This window comes from Mustelus asterias, chromosome 21, assembly GCF_964213995.1.
Source record: "Mustelus asterias chromosome 21, sMusAst1.hap1.1, whole genome shotgun sequence".
Classification (NCBI taxonomy): domain Eukaryota; kingdom Metazoa; phylum Chordata; class Chondrichthyes; order Carcharhiniformes; family Triakidae; genus Mustelus; species Mustelus asterias.
The window spans coordinates 24,481,782-24,496,832 of record NC_135821.1 but is presented as its reverse complement, the minus strand read 5'-3'; positions in this window follow the sequence as shown (position 1 = coordinate 24,496,832).

Sequence of the window (15,051 nt, the reverse complement as noted above, 5' to 3'; positions counted from 1 at the left end):
TGGATTGGATTGGATTGGATGCCGTTGCTTGGATTGGATTGGATTGGATTGCATTGGATTGGATTGGATTCGATTGGATGCCGTTACTTGGATTGGATTGGATTGGATGCCGTTGCTTGGATTGGATTGGATTGGATTGGATAGGATGCCGTGACTTGGATTGGATTGGATTGGATTGGGTTGGATGCCGGTACTTGGATTGGATTGGATTGGATTGCATTGGATTGGATAGGATTCGATTGGATGCCGTTACTTGGATTGGATGAGATTGGATTGCATTGGATTGGATTGGATGCCGTTACTTGGAATAGAATGGATTGGATTGGATTGGATTGGATTGGTTGCCGTTACTTGAATTGGATGAGATTGGATTGCATTGGATTGGATTGGATGCCGTTACTTGGAATAGAATGGATTGGATTGGATTGGATTGGATTGGATAGGATGCCGTTAATTGGATTGGATTGGATTGGATTGGGTTGGATGCCGGTACTTGGATTGGATTGGATTGGATTGGATGCCGTTACTTGGAGTGGATTTGATTGGATGCCGTAACTTGGAATGGATTGGATTGGATTGGATTCGATGCGGTTATTTGGATTGGAATGGATTGGATTGGATTGGATACCGTTACTTGGATTGGATTGGATTGGATTGGATGCCGTTACTTGGATTGGATTGGATTGGATGCCGTTACTTGGATTGGATTGGATTGGATTGGGTTGGATGCCGTTGCCTGTATTGGATTCGATTGGATGCCGTTCCTTGGATTGGATTGGATTGGATTGGATGCCGTTACTTGGATTGGATTGGATTGGATTGGATTGGATTAGATTGGATTCCGTTACTTGGATTAGATTGGATTGGATTGGATTGGATTGGATTGGATGCCGTTACTTGGATTGGATTGGATTGGATGCCGTTGCTTGGATTGGATTGGATTGGATTGCATTGGATTGGATTGGATTGGATGCTGTAACTTGGATTGGATTGGATTGAATGCCGTTGCTTGGATTGGATTGGATAGGATTGGATTGGATTGGATTGGATTGGATGTCGTTACTTGGATTGGATTGAATTTGATGGGATTGGATTGGATTGGATGCTGTTACTTGGATTGGATTGGATTGGATTGGATGCCGTTACTAGGATGGGATTGGATTGGATTGGTTGCGGTTTCTTGGATTGGATTGGATTGGACTGGATTGGATTGGAATCGATTGAATTGGATGCCGTTACTTGGAATGGATTGGATTGGATTGGATTGGATGCCGTTACTTGGATTGGATGCCGTTACTTGTATTGGATTGGATTCGATTGGATTAGATTGGATGCCGTTACTTGGATTGGATTGGATTGGATTGGATGACGTTACTTGGATTGGATTGGATTGGATTGGATTGGATTGGATGCCGTTACGTGGATTGGATTGGATATCATTGGATTGGATTGGACTGGATTGGATGCCGTTACTTGGATTCGATTGGATTGGATTGGATTGGATGCCGGTAATTGAATTGGATTGGATTGGATTGGATGCGGTTATTTGGATTGGATTCGATTGGGCTGGATTGGATTGGAAATGGGGTGGATTGGATGCCGTTACTTGGATTGGATTGGATTGGATTGGCTTGGATTGGATGCCGTTGCTTGGATTGTATTGAATTAGAATCGATAGGATGCCGTTACTTGCATTGGATTGGATTGGATTGGATTGGATTGGATTGGATTGAATGCCGTTACTTGGATTGGATTGAATTGGATTGGATTGGAAGCCGTTGCTTGGATTGGATTGGATTGGATTGATTTGGATGCGGTTACTTGGATTGGATTGGATTGGATTGGATTGGATGCCGTTACTTGGATTGGATGAGATTGGATTGCATTGAATTGGATTGGATGCCGTTTCGTGTATTGGAATGGATTGGATTGGATTGGATTGAATTGGATAGGATGCCGTTACTTGGTTTGGATTGGATTGGGTTGGGTTGGATGCAGGTACTTGGATTGGATTGGATTGGATTGGATGCCGTTACTTGGAGTGGATTTGATTGTATTCGATTGGATTCGATTGGATGCCGTTACTTGGATTGGACTGGATTGGATGCCGTTACTTGGAATGGATTGCATTGGATTGGATTCGATGCGGTTATTTGGATTGGATTGGATTCGATTGGATTGGATTGGATACCGTTACTTGGATTGGATTGGATTGGATTGGATGCCGTTACTTGGATTGGATTGGATTGGATTGGATTGGATGCCGTTACTTGGATTGGATTGGATTGGATTGGATTGGATTGGATTGGATTGGATGCCGAAACTTGGAATGGATTCGATTGGATGCCGTTACTTGGATAGGATTGGATTGGATTGGATGCCGTTATTTCGATTGGATTGGATTGAATTGGATTGGATTGGATTAGTTTGGATGCCGTTGCTTGGATTGGATTGGATTGGATTGGATTGGATGCCGTTACTTGGATTGGATTGCATTGGATGCCGTTGCTTGGATTGGATTGGATTGCATTGCATTGGATTGGATTGGATTCGATTGGATGCCGTTACTGAGATTGGATTGGATTGGATGCCGTTGCTTGGATTGGATTGGATTGGATTGCATTAGATTGGATTGGATTGGATTGGATGCCGTTACGTAGATTGGATGAGATTGGATTGCATTGGATTGAATTGGATGCCGTTACTTGGATTGGAATGGATTGGATTGGATTGGATTGGCTCGGATGCCGTTACTTCGATTGCATTGGATTGGATTAGGTTGGATGCCGGTACTTGGATTGGATTGGATTGGATTGGATGCCGTTACTTGGATTGGACTGGATTGGATGCCGTTAATTGGAATGGATTGGATTGGATTGGCTTCGATGCGGTTATTTGGATTGGATTGGATTCGATTGGATTGGATTGGATACCGTTACTTGGATTGGATTGGATTGGATTGGATGCCGTTACTTGTATTGGATTGGATTGGATTGGATGCCGTTACTTGGATTGGATTGGATTGGATTGGATTGGAATGGGTTGGATGCCGTTACTTGTAATGTATTCGATTGGATGCCGTTACTTGGATTGGATTGGATTGCATTGGATGCCGTTACTTGGATTGGATTGGATTGGATTGGATTAGATTGGATGCCGTTACTTGGATTGGATTGGATTAGATTGGATTGGATTGGATTGGATGCCGTTACTTGGATTGGATTGGATTGGATGCCGTTGCTTGGATTGGATTGGATTGGATTGCATTGGATTGGATTGGATTCGATTGGATGCCGTTACTTGGATTGGATTGGATTGGATGCCGTTGCTTGGATTGGATTGGATTGGATTGGATAGGATGCCGTGACTTGGATTGGATTGGATTGGATTGGGTTGGATGCCGGTACTTGGATTGGATTGGATTGGATGCCGTTACTTGGAGTGGATTTGATTGGATGCCGTTACTTGGAATGGATTGGATTGGATTGGATTCGATGCGGTTATTTGCATTGGATTGGATTGGATACCGTTACGTGGATTGGATTGGATTGGATGCCGTTACTTGGATTGGATTGGATTGGGTTGGATGCCGTTACTTGGATTGGATTCGATTGGATGCCGTTACTTGGATTGGATTGGATTGGATTGAATGCCGTTACTTGGATTGGATTGGATTGGAATGGATTGGATTGGATTAGATTGGATTCCGTTACTTGGATTGGATTGGATGGGATTGGATTGGATGCCGTTACTTGGATTGGATTGGATTGGATGCCGTTGCTTGGATTGGATTGGATTGGATTGGATTGCATTGGATTGGATTGGATTGGATTGGATGCCGTTACTTGGATTGGACGAGATTGGATTGCATTGGATTGGATGCCGTTACTTGGATTGGAATGGATTGGATTGGATTGGATTGGATTGGATAGGATGCCGTTACTTGGATTGGATTGGATTGGATTGGGTTGGATGCCGGTACTTGGATTGGAGTGGATTGGATTGGATGCCGTTACTTGGAGTGGATTTGATTGGATTCGATTGGATTCGATTGGATGCCGTTACTTGGATTGGACTGGATTGGATGCCGTTACTTGGAACGGATTGGATTGGATTGGATTCGATGCGGTTATTTTGATAGGATTGGATTCGACTGGATTGGATTGGATACCGTTACTTGGATTTGATTGGATTGGATTGGATGCCGTTTCTTGGATTGGATTGGATTGGAGTGGATTGGATTGGATGCCGTTACTTGGATTGGATTGGATTGGATTGGGTTGGATGCCGTTACTTGGATTGGATTCGATTGGATGCCGTGACTTGGATTGGAGTGGATTGGATTGGATGCCGTAACTTGGATTGGATTGGATTGGATGCCGTTACTTGGATTGGATTGGATTGGATGCCGTTGCTTGGATTGGATTGGATTGCATTGGATTGGATTCGATTGGATGCCGTTACTTGGATTGGATTGGATTGGATGCCGTTGCTTGGATTGGATTGGATTGGATTGCATTGCATTGGATTGGATGCCGTTACTTGGATTCGATTGGACTGGATTGGATTGGATGCCGGTACTTGAATTGGATTTGATTGGATTGGATGCGGTTACTTGGATTGGATTGGATTGGATTGAATTGGATGCCGTTACTTGGATTGGATTGGATTGGATTGGATTGGCTTGGATTGGATGCCGTTGCATTGGATTGGATTGGATTGGATTGGATTGGATGCCGTTACTTGGATTGGATTGAATTGGATTGGATTGGAAGCCGTTACTATGATTGGATTGGATTGATTTGGATGCAGTTACTTGGATTGGATTGGATTGGATTGGAAGCCGTTACTTGGATTGGATTGGATTGATTTGGATGCGGTTACTTGGATTGAATTGGATTGGATTGGATTGGATTGGATTGGGTTGGATTGGATTGGGTTGGAATGGAGTGCATTGGATTGGATGGCGCTCCTTAGATTGGATTGGATTGGCTTAGCTTGGCTTGTATTTGATTGGATTGGATTGGATTGAATGCCGTTACTTGGATTGGATTGGATTGGTTTGGATTTGATTCCATAGATTGAATGGATTTGCTTGGATTGGATTTGATTGGTTCGTATTGCATTTTATTATTTTGGATTCGATCCCGTTCCTTGGATTAAACTGGACTGTATTCGATTGGATTGGATTGAAGTGAATTGGATTGGATTGAATTGCATTGGATTGGATACCGATCCTTGGATTGTATTGGATTGGATTGGATGGCGTTCCTTGGATTGGATTGGAGAGGATTAGATTGCATTGGATTGGGGTGGACTGGATGCCATTCGTTGGATTTGATTGGATTGGATTGGATTGGATTTGATGCCGTTCCTTGGATTGGATTGGATTGGTTTGGATTGGATGCCGTTACTTGGATTGGATTGGATTGGATTGGATTGGCTTGGATTGCATTGGATTATGTTGGTTTGGATGCCGTTCCTTGGAATTGGATTGTATTGTGTTGGATTGTATTGAATTGGATTGGATTGGATTGGATTTGATGCCGTTCCTTGGATTGGATTGGATTGGTTTGGTTCGGATTGCATTGTACTTTTTTGGATTCGATCCCGTTCCTTGGATTGAACTGGACCGTATTGGAATAGATTGGATTGGTTGCGGTGACTTGGATTGGATTGGATTGGATTGGACTGGATTGGATTGGATTGGATTGGATGCCGTTACTTGGAATGGAATGGATTGGATTGTATGCGGTTATTTGGATTGGATTGGATTCGATTGGATTGGATTAGATGCCTTTACTTTGATTGGATTCGATTGGATTGGATTGGATGCCGATACTTGGATTGGATTGGATTGGATTGGATGACGTTACTTGGATTGCATTGAATTGGATTGGGTTGGATGCCGTTACTTGGATTGGATTGGATTGGATTCGGTTGGATGCCGTTACTTGGATTGGATTGGATTGGATTGGATGCCGTTAATTGTATTGGATTGGATTGGATTCGATGCCGTTACCTGGATTGGATTGGATTGGATGCCGTTACTTGGATTCGATTGGATTGGATGCCGTTACTTGGATTGGATTGGATTGGATTGGAATGAATTTGATTGGATTGGATGCCGTTACTTGGATTGGATTGCTTTGGATTGGAAGCCGTTACTTGGATTGAATTGGATTGGATTGGATTGGATTGGGTTGGATTGGATTGGGTTGGAATGGAGTGCATTGGATTGGATGGCGTTCCTTAGATTGGATTGGATTGGCTTAGCTTGGCTTGTATTTGATTGGATTGGATTGGATTGAATGCCGTTACTTGGATTGGATTGGATTGGTTTGGATTTGATTCCTTTGATTGAATGGATTTGCTTGGATTGGATTTGATTGGTTCGTATTGCATTTTATTATTTTGGATTCGATCCCGTTCCTTGGATTAAACTGGACTGTATTCGATTGGATTGGATTGAAGTGAATTGGATTGGATTGAATTACATTGGATTGGATACCGATCCTTGGATTGTATTGGATTGGATTGGGTGGCGTTCCTTGGATTGGATTGGAGAGGATTAGATTGCATTGGATTGGAGTGGGCTGGATGCCATTCGTTGGATTTGATTGGATTGGATTGGATTGGATTTGATGCCGTTCCTTGGATTGGATTGGATTGGTTTGGATTGGATGCCGTTACTTGGATTGGATTGGATTGGATTGGCTTGGATTGCATTGGATTATGTTGGTTTGGATGCCGTTCCTTGGAATTGGATTGTATTGTGTTGGATTGTATTGAATTGGATTGGATTGGATTGGATTTGATGCCGTTCCTTGGATTGGATTGGATTGGTTTGGTTCGGATTGCATTGTATTATTTTGGATTCGATCCCGTTCCTTGGATTGAACTGGACTGTATTGGAATAGATTGGATTGGTTGCGGTTACTTGGATTGGATTGGATTGGATTGGATTGGATTGGATTGGACTGGATTGGATTGGATTGGATTGGATGCCGTTACTTGGAATGGAATGGATTGGATTGTATGCGGTTATTTGGATTGGATTGGATTGGATTGGACTAGATGCCTTTACTTTGATTGGATTGGATTGGATGGATTGGATGCCGATACTTGGATTGGATTGGACTGGATTGGATTGGATGACGTTACTTGGATTGGATTGGATTGGAATAGATGCCGTTACTTGGATTGAATTGGATTCGATTGGATTGGATGCCGTTACTTGGATTGGATTGGATTGGATTAGATTGGATGCCGTTACTTGGATTGGATTGGATTGGATTGGATGCCGTTACTTGGATTGAATTGGATTGGATTGGGTTGGATGCCGTTACTTGGATTGGATTCGATTGGATGCCGTTACTTGGATTGGATTGGATTGGATTGGATGCCGTTACTTGGATTGGATTGGATTGGATTGGATTAGATTGGATGCCGTTACTTGGATTGGATTGGATTGGATTGAATTGGATGCCGTTACTTGGATTGGATTGGATTGGATGCCGTTGCTTGGATTGGATTGTATTGCATTGCATTAGATTGGATTGAATTCGATTGGATGCCGTTACTTGGATTGGATTGGATGCCGTGGCTTGGATTGGATTGGATTGGATTGCATTATATTGTATTGGATTGGATTGGAAGCCGTTACTTGGATTGGATTGAATTGGATTGGATTGGAAGCCGTTACTTGGATTGGATTGGATTGGTTTGATTTGGTTGCGGTTACTTGGATTGGATTGGATTGGATTGGATTGGATTGAATTGGATGCCGTTACTTGGATTGGATTGGATTGGATGCCGTTGCTTGGATTGGATTGTATTGGATTGCATTAGATTGGATTGAATTCGATTGGATGCCGTTACTTGGATTGGATTGGATGCCGTTGCTTGGATTGGATTGGATTGGATTGCATTAGATTGGATTGGATTGGATTGGAAGCCGTTACTTGTATTGGATTGAATTGGATTGGATTGGAAGCCGTAACTTGGATTGGATTGGATTGGTTTGATTTGGTTGCGGTTACTTGGATTGGATTGGATTGGATTGGACGCCGTTACTTGGATTGGATTAGATTGGATTGCATTGGACTGGATTGGATGCCGTTACTTGGATTGGAATGGATTGGATTGGATTGGATTGGATAGGATGCCGTTACTTGTATTGGATTGGATTGGGTTGGATTCTGGTACTTGGATTGGATTGGATTGGATTGGATGCCGTTACTCGGAGTGGTTTATGATTGGATTCGATTGGATTGGATTGGATGCCGTTACGTGGATTGGATTGGATTGGATTGGATGCCGTTACTTGGATTGGATTGGATAGGGTTGGATTGGATTGGATGCCGTTACTTGGATTGGATTGGATTGGATTGGGTTGGATGCCGTTACTTGGATTGAATTGGATTGGATTCGTGTGGATGCCGTTACTTGGATTGGATTGGATTGGATTGGATGCCGTTACTTGAATTGGATTGGATTAGATTGGATTAGATTGGATGCCGTTACTTGGATTGGATTGGATTGGATTGGATGCCGGTACTTGGATTGGATTGGATTGGATGCCGTTGCTTGGATTGGATTGGATTGCATTGGATTGGATTGGATTGGATGCCGTTACTTGGATTGGATTGGATTGGATTGGGTGCCGTTACTTGGATTGAATTGGATTGGATTGGATGCCGTTATTTGGATTGGATTGGATTGGATTCGGTGCCGTTACTTGGATTGGAGTGGATAGGATTCTATTAGATTGGATGCCGTTACTTGTATTGGATTGGATTGGATTGGATGCCGTTACTTGGATTGGATTGAATTGGATTGGGTTGGATGCCGTTACTTGGATTGTATTGGATTGGATTCGATTGGATGCCGTTACTTGCATTGGTTTGGATTGGATTGGATTGGATTGGATTGGATTGGGTGCCGTTACTTGGATTGGATTGAATTGGATTGGATTGGAATCCGTCACTTGGATTGGATTGGATTGGATTGATTTGGATGCGGTTACTTGGATTGGATTAGATTGGATTGCATTGGATTGGATTGGATGCCGTTACTTGAATTGGATTGGATTGGATTGGATGCCGTTACTTGGATTGGATTGGACTGGATTGGGGTGGATGCCGGTACTTGGATTGGATTGTATTGGATGCCGTTACTTGGAGTGGATTGGAATGGATTGGATTGGATTGAATGCGATAACTTGGAGTGGATTGGATTGGATTGGATGCCGTTACTTGTATTGCATTGGGTTGGATTGTACAGCATTTGATTGGATTGGATGCCGTTACTTGGATTGGATTGGATTGGATTAGATGCCGTTACTAGGATTGGATTGGATTGGATTGGATTGGTTGCGGTCACTTGGGTTGGATTGGATTGGACTGGATTGGATTGGATTGGATTGTATGCGGTTACCTGGATTGGATTGGATTGGATAGATTTGGATTGGATTGGATTGGATTGGATGCCGTTACTTGGATTGGATTCGATTGGATTGGACGCGGTTGTTTGGATTGGATTGGATTCGATTGGATTGGATTGGATGCCGTTACTTGGATTGGATTGGATTGGATGCAGTTACTTGCATTGGATTGGATTGGATTGGATTGGATGCCGTAACTTGGATTGGATTGTATTGGATTGGATGCCATTACTTGGATTGGATTGGATTTGATTGGATTGGATTGAATGCCGTTACTTGGATTGTATAGGATTGGATTGGATTGGATTGGATTGGATGTCGTTACTTGGATTGGATTGGATTTGATGAGATTTGATTGGATTGGATAGGATGCCGTTACTTGGATTGGATTGGATGACGTTACTAGGATTGGCTTGGATTGGATTGGATTGGTTGCGGTTACTTGGATTGGATTGGATTGGATTGGACTGGATTGGATTGGATTGGATTGGATTGGATTGGGTTCGATGCCGTTACTTGGATTGGATTGGATTGGATTCGGTTGGATGCCGTTACTTGGATTGGATTGGATTGGATGCCGTTACTTGTATTGGATTGGATTGGATTCGATGCCGTTACCTGGATTGGATTGGATTGGATTGGATGCCGTTACTTGGATTGGTTTGGATTGGATTGGATGCCGTTACTTGGATTGGATTGGATTGGATTGGAATGAATTTGATTGGATTGGATGCCGTTACTTGGATTGGATTGCTTTGGATTGGGAGCCGTGACTTGGATTGGATTGGATTGGATTTGATTGAAGTGGATTGGATTGGATTGGATTGGATTGGATGCCGATCCTTGGATTGGATTGGATTGGATTGGAGGCCGTTCCTTGGATTGGATTGGATTGGATTGGATCGGATTGGATTGGATTGGATTGGATGGGGTTCCTTGGATTGGATTGGATAGGATTAGATTGCATTGGATTGGATTGGGCTGGATGCCATTCGTTGGATTTGATTGGATTGGATTGGATTTGATGCCGTTCCTTGGATTGGATTGGATTGGATTGGATTGGTTTGGTTCGGATTGCATTGTATTATTTTGGATTCGATCCCGTTCCTTGGATTGAACTGGACTGTATTGGATTGGATTGGATTGGATTGGATTGAAGTGGATTGGATTGGATTGGATTTGATTGGATGCCGATCCTTGGATTGGATTGGATTGGATTGGAGGCCGTTCCTTGGATTGGATTGGATTGGATTGGATTGGATCGGATTGGATTGAATTGGATTGGATGGGGTTCCTTGGATTGGATTGGATAGGATTAGATTGCATTGGATTGGATTGGGCTGGATGCCATTCGTTGGATTTGATTGGATTGGATTGGATTTGATGCCGTTCCTTGGATTGGATTGGATTGGATTGGATTGGTTTGGTTCGGATTGCATTGTATTATTTTGGATTCGATCCCGTTCCTTGGATTGAACTGGACTGTATTGGATTGGATTGGAATGGATTGGATTGAAGTGGATTGGATTGGATTGGATTGGATTGGATGCCGATCCTTGGATTGGATTGGATTGGATTGGAGGCCGTTCCTTGGATTGGATTGGATTGGATTGGATTGGATTGGATCGGATTGGATTGGATTGGATTGGATGTGGTTCCTTGGATTGGATTGGATAGGATTAGATTGCATTGGATTGGATTGGGCTGGATGCCATTCGTTGGATTTGATTGGATTGGATTGGATTTGATGCCGTTCCTTGGATTGGTTTGGATTGCATTGGATTAGGTTGGTTTGGATGCCGTTCTTTGGAATTGGATTGGATTGGTTTGGATTGGATTGGATTGGATGCCGTTCTATGGATTGGATTGGATTGGATTGGATTGGATTGGAGTGGATGCCGTTCCTTAGATTGGATTGGATAGTTTTGGCTTGGCTTGGCATGGATTGGATTGGATTGGATTGGATTGGATTGGATTGGATTCCGTTCCTTGGATTGGTTTGGATTGGATTGGATTGGATTGGAGTGGGTTGGATTGGATAGGATTGGATTGGATTGGATTGGATGCCGATCCTTGGATTGGATTGGATTGGATCGGATTGGATTGGATTGGATTGAATGGCGTTCCTTGGATTTGAAATGATAGGAATTGATTGGATTGCATTGGATGGATTGGATTGGATTGGATTCGATGGCGTTCCTTGGATCGAATTGGATAGGATTGAATTGAATTGGATTGGATTGGGTTGCATGCCGTTCGTTGGATTGGATTGGATTGGATACGATTGGATTACATTGGATTGGATTGGATTGGGTGCCGTTCATTGGATTGGATTTGATTGGATTGAATTGGATGCGATTGGATGCCGTTCCTTAGATTGGATTGGATTGGATTGGATGCCGTTCCTTGGATTGGATTGCATTGTAATGGATTGGATTGGAGTTGATGCCGTTCCTTGGTTTGGAATAGATTGAATTGGATTGGATTGGATTGGATTGGGTTGGATTGGATTGGATGCCGTTCCATGGATTCGATTGGATTGGATGCCTTTCCTTAGATTGGATGGATTTGCTTGGATTGGATTGGATTGGATTGAATACCTTTCCTTGGATTGTAATTGATTGGATTGGATTGAATTGGTTCTGATTGCATTGTATTAGTTTGGATTCGATCCCGTTCCATGGATCTGTTTTGGATTGGATTGGATTGTATTGGATTGGATTGAAGTGGATTGGATTGGATTGGATTGGATTGGATGCCGATCCTTGGATTGGATTGGATTGAATTGGATTGGATTCAATGTGGACTCACTCAAAGAGTTTGATTGATCGAGTTGTGCACATTGCCGAATAATACTGAATGGCGCTGAAAAGAAAATTTGGAAACCAATGTGGATTCACTCAAAGTGTTAGATTCATCCATTGTTAAATTGATCGAGTTGTGCTCATTGCCTTCGCAAATTATAATTGCGCTGATGGAAACTTTTGAAATCAGTACGGATGTACTCAAAATGCATACTCCATCGAGTTTGCACATTGCCGCCTGACCAGTTTATGGGCGACACATAATGAATGGTGCAGACAAGAAACTTTGGAATTAAATGTGTATTCAGACTAAATTCATCGAATTGTGCACTTCGCCGTACTACCCGATGGTGGGCGAATAATACTGAATGGCGCTGACAAGCAAATTTGAAAACCAATATGGATTTATTCAAAATGAATGAATGCCACTGAGAGCAACTTTGAAAACAATGTGGATTCACTCAAAGTGTTGAATTGATCGAGTTGTGCACATTGCCTCATTCCGAGATGGAAGGCGAATAATGCTGAATGGCGTTGCAAAGAAAATTTGGGAAACAATGTGGATTCACTCAAAGTGTTAGATTCATCGAGATGTGCACATTACCTAGACAAATACAGAACGGCGCTGATGGAAAGTTTGGAAATCAGTATGGATGGACTCAAATTGAATACTCCATCGAGATGTGCACATTGCCGCATTACCACTTTACGGGCGAAACATAATGAATGGTGCTGACAAGAAACTTTGGAAATCAATGTGGATAGACTCAAATTGTTTAATTGACTGAGTTGTGCACATTGCACATTGCACTCCTTATGGTAATGACCATAAGGAGAGCGAACAATACTGAATGGCTTTTACAAGAAACTTCGGAAACCAAAGTGGACTCACTCAAAGTGTTAGAATCATCGACATGTGCACATTGCCTTGACAAATACAGAATGGCGCTGATGGAAATTTTGGAAATTAGTATGGATGTACTCAAAATGCATACTCCATCGAGATGTGCACATTTCCGCATTACGACTTCATGGTCGAAACATAATGAATGGTGCTGACAAGAATCAATGTGGATTCACTCTAAATACTTATTTCACCGAATTGTGCACATTGCCACGTTACCCGGTGGCGGGCGAATAATACTGAATGGCGCTGACAAGCAAATTTGAAAACCAATATGGATTTATTCAAAATGAATGAATGCCGCTGACAGAAACTTTGGAAAACAATGTGGATTCACTCAGTGTGTTAGATTCATCGAGATGTTCACATTGCCTTGGCAAATTTAGAATGGCGCTTTGGAAACTTTGGAAATCAGTATGGATGTCCTCAAAATGCATCCTCCATCGAGTTGTGCACATTGCCGCATTACCAGTTCATGGGCGAACCATGATGAACGGTGCTCACAAGAAACTTTGGAAATCAATGTCGCTTCTCTCACAATCATCGAATTGTACACTTTGCCTCATTACCCGATGGTAATAAGGTAACTGAATAGCGCTGACAGAAAATTTGGAAACCAATGTGGATTCACTCAAAGTGTTTACTTCATAGAGATGAGCACTTTGCCTTGACAAATCCAGAATGGCGCTGATGGAAACTTTGGCAATCAGTATGGATGTACTCAAAATGCATCCTCCATCGAGTTGTGCTTATTACCACTTTACGGGCGAAACATAATGAATGGTGCTGACAAGAAACTTTGGAAATCAAAGTGGATTCTCTCGAAATGCTGAATTGATCGAGTTGTTCACATTGCCTCATTACCATATGGATGGCGAATAATACTGAATGGTGTTGACAAGAAATTTCGGAAACCAATGTGGATTCACTCAAAGTGCTTACTTCATCGAGATGTGCACATTGCCTTGGCAAATTTACAATGGCGCTGTTGGAAACTTTGGAAATCAGTATGGATGTACTCAAAATGCATACTCCATCGAGTTTGCAGATTGCCGCCTTACCAGTTTATGGGTGAAACATAATGAATGGTGCTTACCAGAAACTTTGGAATTTAATGTGTATTCAGACAAAATGCTTAATTCACCGAATTGTGCACTTCGCCGTATTACCCGATGGTGGGGGAATAATACTGAATGGCGCTGACAAACAAATTTGAAAACCAATATGGATTTATTCAAAATGAATGAATGCCGCTGACAGAAACTTTGGAAATCAATGTGGATTCACTCTAAATGCGTAATTGATCGAGTTGTGCACATTGCCTCATTACCACATGGAGGGCGAATAATACTGAATGGCGCTGACCAGAAACTTCGGAAACCAATGTGGATTCACTCAAAGTGCTTACTTCATCGAGTTGTGCACATTGCCGCATTACCAGTTTATGGGCGAAAATTAATGAATGATGCTGACAAGAAACTAAGTATATTAAGTATTTAGAGCGAATCCGCATTGATTTCCAAAGTTCCTTGTCGGCACCATTCATTATGTTTCGCCCGTGAAGTCGTAATGCGGCAATAAGCACAACTCGATGGAGGATCCATTTTGAGTACATCCATACTGATTTCCAAAGTTTCCATCAGCGCCATTCTGTATTTGTCAAGGCAATGTGCACATCTCTATGAAGTGAACACTTTGAGAGAATCCACATTGGTTTCCAAATTTTCCTGTCAGCGCCATTCAGTTACCTTATTACCATCGGGTAATGAGGCAAACTGTACACTTCGATGGAGGATGCATTTTGAGTTCATCCATACTGATTTCCAAAGTTTCCAAAGCGTCATTCTAAATTTGCCAAGGCAATGCGAACATCTCGATGAATCTAACACACTGAGTGA